This window comes from Haliotis cracherodii, unplaced genomic scaffold (assembly GCF_022045235.1).
Source record: "Haliotis cracherodii isolate W230 unplaced genomic scaffold, xgHalCrac1.p SCAF_80, whole genome shotgun sequence".
Classification (NCBI taxonomy): Eukaryota; Metazoa; Mollusca; class Gastropoda; order Lepetellida; family Haliotidae; genus Haliotis; species Haliotis cracherodii.
This window is the reverse complement of record NW_027266342.1, coordinates 14458-21052: the sequence shown is the minus strand read 5'-3', so window position 1 is coordinate 21052 and position 6595 is coordinate 14458. Positions and strand designations below refer to the sequence as shown.

Sequence of the window (6595 nt, the reverse complement as noted above, 5' to 3'; positions counted from 1 at the left end):
ATTCTAATAATAACAATAACAATAATAATTTTAATAACAATAATATTGATTATAAAAAAAAATATTAGAAATTATATGAGAAATATGAATAAATTCGTCGAAATACAGTATAAGATAATAAATATCGTAATAAATAATTAGGAGATTGGCAATAATAGATATAAATAACAAAATAAAAAGTATAAAAATATATTAAAATATAGTTATTTTCTATACAATCAAGATAAGATTCATTAATTATGGAGAATAAAAGATTAAAAGATAAATTACAAAATTAAATATTATTTAAAATTAAATTTTAATAAGATAATAGATAATTATAATATAAAATTAAATAAATGTAAGATATGATTGATGGAAGAGATTTTTCTATCAAAAAAAAAGATTAAGAAATTATTTATTGGAAAAATCAAGTTGATAAATTAAAAGATGATTTAAGTCATTTTAAAATGATTTATGAAAAAATTAAAGATTAAAAAAAATCTAATATAAGCTGAAAGTAATATAATAAAAAGATAAATTGAAAATAAAGAAAATCTTTTAAATGATATAAGAATGAAAATACCAACTTTAGTTGAATAAAATAATTTAGCAAAAGATTAATTATATAATCTTGCAACAAAATTATATAAATTAGAACAAGATAATCAAGTATTAAAAGCAGATATTCGTAGAAGAGATTCACAAATTTAATTTAATTAATCTAATTTGCATGATAAATTACAAAATATCAATCATAATTCATATAGAAATAATGAAATATTAACCAGTAAAAATAAAAGTTAAGTTATCAATTAAAGGAGAAGGGGATAATTTGCACGTTAAAGAGCAAGTATCAAACAACATCAAATTCCAGCCTAAAAACCTTTAGATATTGATGGATCTGTTTTAATGAATAAAAGTGTTGATATTATTAGTAAACCGAGAAAAAATAGTTCTTCTCAACGGATTCAAGAGTTAAATAAATAATTAGAAAAGATATATGATATGAAATCAATAACAGGAGCTATTCGTCGTAAAAAAATCTAATATTAACGTTAATTAGAATAATTATAAAAATAATGTAATCAGACTATATATTGATATAAATTTATATATATATATATATATATAGATATTTAAATTATTGTAATGTAGATGAAAAGATAAAAGATACACTCCTAATAATCATAACAAGAATAAAATTAAAGTAAAAAATTAAATACTGGAAGATTAATGCCAAAAAAAGCAGATTATCGAATGAGAGCACACATTAATCCTTTAAATATCACTACATTTCCATATCCACCTCATCATTCATACGTTGATTGGAAAATGCATTATCCTCTTTAATATGGAGGTAATATCAAAGATAATGAAATCATCACGTGTAATACTGTTTAACATCCCTCATTTTATGAAAATAAAAGAAATTATGAACTTAATGGTAAGCATGTATCTGTAGTTGATATTGGTTGTGGTTTTGGAGGATTATTATTTGGATTAGCACCAATAATGAAAAATTAATTGCTATTAGGAATGTAAATCAGGGATAAACTTGTTAATTTTGTGGCTGAAAAAATAAGGGGTAGTCGGTTAAGTGAACCAGACAAATTCGATCATATTGCTGTAGTAAGGACCAACACAATGAGACACTTATGTCAGTACTTTCCTAAAGGTTCACTATAAAAAATATTTATCTGTTTTCCAGACCCTCACTTCAAGGCTAAAAATTATCGGAGAAGAATTATTAATACTGGATACTTATCAGAGTATGCTTATTTACTCAATAAAAAAGGAAGGCTATATTGTATAACTGATGTACTAGAATTACATGAATGGCATATGAAACATTTGTAAAATCATAAAATGTTTCACCAAATAAATGATCCTTAGGATCCTTGTATCAAAATTATGATTAATAAAACTGAATAAGGACAGAAAGTTTAACGAAATAGTGGTTAAAAATATTGGGCAGTTTTCGAAAAAAATATTTGATTAATATTTAAATTTTATTTTATAAATACAGAAATAATTCGCAATCAAACATAGGAATGTAAACAACAAAATGATCGACTTGTTTGCAAAACACATGTATGCGGATTCATTTTTGTTCTGCTACTCCATTGTTTAAAACAAGGTTTCTTTATCAATCTTGTTTGAGAATGATAATAATTTTCAGGTTGATAATGATGATGATAGCATGGTTCATAATATTAAATTTATGGTTGATAATTATAAGGTCTATGTTAAAAATGAGAATAAGCATTATTATTTCTTTTGAAACTATATAAAGGTTATTGATTTATTTTTTTAGGATAATTAGATTTATGTTATAATTAATAAATACTTTGATCTAAATCATTAATTTTATTAATAATTTTTTATTTTTTATCTTTATTACTAATCATTGAATTTTAAAGTATATAAAAAGATTTATTATTTTGATCTAATTTTTGTTGATGATTAAATTAACTAACTCTACTTAAAATTCCTTAAAGTATAGAAGTATCTCTTGAATCTTATTTAATTGGTGATGAATTTTTTCTTAATCTACTTCTACATATATTTTAATCTTTCTAATAATTTTTTATATTATCATCTAGAAAAACACATTCATGGGTTTTATGTTTATATTTTTTCTAAATTAAATTCTAATCTTTTTTTTTAATGTCTATATTATTTATTGGTATTTTATTGGTTTTGGACATAATTGCTTGAAATCCTAATATAAGTCTGTTTTGCATCTTAATACGTAACCAATTATCAATTAGAGCTATACCTTAACAAACTAAATCATAATGTTCAACATGTTGACATTCTTCATCTTCATCATATGCTAAGACTATTTTTCTCATTCCAATAGCATAATTTTTAAGTATGAGTGTAGATAGCATTTGAACTATTCTTTGCTTTTTATCTTTAAAGTTAAATTACTGATTTTTCATATTTTTATGACTTATTATTTATTTTATTTATTACAGAAATACTTTAATTTTCTTTTAATAATAAATAAATTAATAATTTATAATATATATTTCTTTATATTATTATTTATATTATTAAATTAATAATTTTATTATTAATGTTATATGATAGTATCAATTGTACATCATAAATCATTGATAAAATTTTATAAAAAACATAAAAGTCAATAAATGAAATCTAATTATTACATTCAATACCATAATATGTAATAAATTTAAATATGTTTTATATTAAAGAAAATATAAATCAAATTTATATGAATAATTAATCAAATAATATAATAACTGAATAATTTGTATCAAATATTAATAAAATTAATAAAGATAATTTAATTCCAAATTCAAATGAAATGTAAAAATTATAATAAACAATTATTGTAACATAATCTCAAACTAGTTCAATAATAAAACGAAGATTAAATCAAAAATCAAAAATATTAAAAAATGGTAGATCATATATTATTCCTAAAAAAGAAAATAAAAAAATACAAAATACATTGAAAAAAATCAATATAGAAAATTAAGAATAATAATAAAAATAATAATAATAAGATATACATATTAATTCTATGAGAGGAAAAATAATAAATAAATTAAAAGAATAGAAAGAATTTCAATAATATTAATAAAATAAAATTAAACAAAATAAAGAAAGAATTCTTGCATTTGAATAACAACATGATTCTAGTTATACTTATAGTTATGAAGGAGATGTTATTAAAGCAGAATATACAGATGAAAAATTAAAATATTATGGCTTAAAAACTATGATAGGATCAACAAATAGACGCGCTAAAAGTCATTATAAAACTCTTGGGGTAGTAAATGAAGTTAAAACAAATGAAAAAAAATAAACCATTAAGAGAAAGATAAAGTACAGATAATATTTAAGCTACATTAATTATACCAACTTTTATTAAAAATAAATAAAAAAATATCATTCATTCTCAAAACTATAAATTAGGATAATATCGTAAGTGTTTTGGTGGTAGATATAGTAGAATGGATACAATTGATATTCAACAACCTTATAGTACTCGGTAATAACTTGAGGATGGAAAATAAGATATATATAGTAATTATAAGCAAGATTCTATTTCAATAAATCGTAGTAATATCAAAAAAAATTTATAAACTTATAAACCAAAGTTAGCTTTACCTCGTTTACGGGGAAAATATCATTTACTTGATAATTATTACTAAGATAAATCGCCTTGATTCTATCATTACAGAACTGTATAAATTTCAAATACATTGATAATATAATTTTTTTTATTAATTTCTATTTTTTATAGTTATTATACTAATTTTTGAATTGAATGTAAAATGATTCATGGCTACTCCAGAGCAAAAATACAAAAAAATAGATCTCTGGTATTGCATTTAGCCATAATATGTAACTAAATTTAATATGTAGTTAGGAAATATATTGTATCATGTGGTAATTAAAGTGTTATTAATTTATGGAATATGAACAATTCAAAAAGAAATTTATAATTGACTGGCCATTAGAAAAAATGTTCCAATGTATGTTTCTCACCTAATGAAAATTTATTAGCCAGTGCTTCCTATGATACAACAGTAAGGTTATGGTATCCAGGAAGTAGCATTAAAACTAAAATTATTAAAGGACATTCAGCACCTGTTCGTGATGTACATTTTAGTGCCGATGGTCGAATGCTTTTAACGTCTAGTGATGACAAAAGTATCAAAATATGGGATGTTGATACTTTAAAATTTAAAAGTTCATATTTGAGTCATTCTAATTGGGTTAATACAGCTAAATTCAATCATAATATGACTTTAATATGTTCTGGTGGTTAAGATAAGAAACTTTTAATATGGGATATTGATAAAAAGAAGCCATTACAAAAATATGATATATTTGAAAATGGTGTAACTAGTTGCTAATTTCATCCACAATAACAATGGGTAGCATCTAGTACACGTCAAAAAAATATTAATATTCATGATTTAAGAACAGAAAAATTAGTACAATACTATTAAGCCCACCATGATGCAGTTAATGATATAACAATACATCCTTATGGTAATTATATGGTTTCTGTATCAGCTAATAGTGAAATTAAGGTAATAATAAATATATATATGTATAGGTATGGGATATGAGAAAAGGATCATTAGCATATACTATGTATGGACATAATAGTGAAATACAAAAAGCAGTTTTTTCAATGGGAGGTGATTATTTTGCAACTGGTGGTAATGATTGTACAATGATAATATGGAATAGTTCTTTTTGTAAACCAATTGGATAATAAATAAAATAAAAAGGATTATGTGAATCTGGACATAGAATTGATCCTCGTACACAACCACATATATAAGAATGTATGAAAAAAACAACTAGAGTAACACCTACATTAATTCAATATCCATCTAAATGATATTATAAAAAATTATTTATTTATTTCTATAAAAATATATATAATTAATAAATTTATTATTGAATTATATTTAAAAATACTGTTATTATAAAAAAAATTAATATATAATTATTACTATATATATGGTAAAAATTAATAAAAATATTAATACAATCATTCCTAGAACTAGTACACGTAATAAAATTATAAAATCTAAATAAAGAATTAAATAATATTAATTATTAAATCCTTATAAATAAGGAAATTATTAAAATATACCAAAATTATTATTAAAACAATTAAAATCGATGTAATATTTATCATCATTAAAAATAAATTTTTTACATTATGATTCTATTAATCTAATTGATTAAAATTAATAGTAAATTATTTTACAAATGAATTAAGCAGTTAATTTACAAAATAAAAAATATTACAAATATTTAGAATAAAAAAAATTAGAAAATCATAACAAAGATAATAATGAATAAGAATTAAATTTAATTGATTTTTAAATTTAATAACATATATAATCTTATTAAAATTAATAATAATAATAATAATAATCAAATATTTTAGATGATCATTATTCTAATCATAATAAATATAATCATACTTATCATAATATAACATATCATCTAAATGATGATGATGATTTTTCAGAAAATAATAGTAATGCTAGATAACAAAATAGTTATGATAATTATCTTGTTAATTGATATCTTTATGCATTTATATTAAGCAAATATTAATTTGATTTTCATAAAAAGAGCCGATAGTGGGACTTGAACCCACGACCTTTTACTTACAAGGCAAATGCTCTACCACTAAGCTATACCGGCTAAACTATGATTAATATTGTGATGAATAATAATTAATGCATGAAATATTTATAAGCAAATCACAAATTTCTGCAATTTTTGCATTTCTGATGAGACCCTTCAATTGGTACAACTTAATAACATTATTTGCATGTCATATAAAGTTAAGTTTATAATGAAATTTGTAATAAATAAGGGGTTGGGGTTGGGGGTTGGGGTTGGGGTTGGGGTTGGGGTTGGGGTTGGGGTTGGGGTTGGGGTTGGGGTTGGGGTTGGGGTTGGGGAATTTCACTACTTTATGTTTGATTACTTAATCTTGAGCAATGTTCAATTTGAGATATAGCTTGAATTTTATCATTTAATTGAGACATATAGACTCGATATTTTGTATTATTATTTTCTATAACTGAAAAAATTAATT

General features: G+C 21.7%; 1 non-coding gene across 1 annotated transcript; it reads right to left on the bottom strand.

Annotated features, from left to right (window-relative positions):
* Positions 1 to 6123: 6123 nt before the first annotated feature.
* Positions 6124 to 6195, bottom strand: Trnat-ugu (transfer RNA threonine (anticodon UGU)). Its single transcript has one exon. It is a non-coding gene; the product is annotated as a tRNA-Thr (tRNA).
* Between the last annotated feature and the right edge of the window lie 400 nt (positions 6196 to 6595).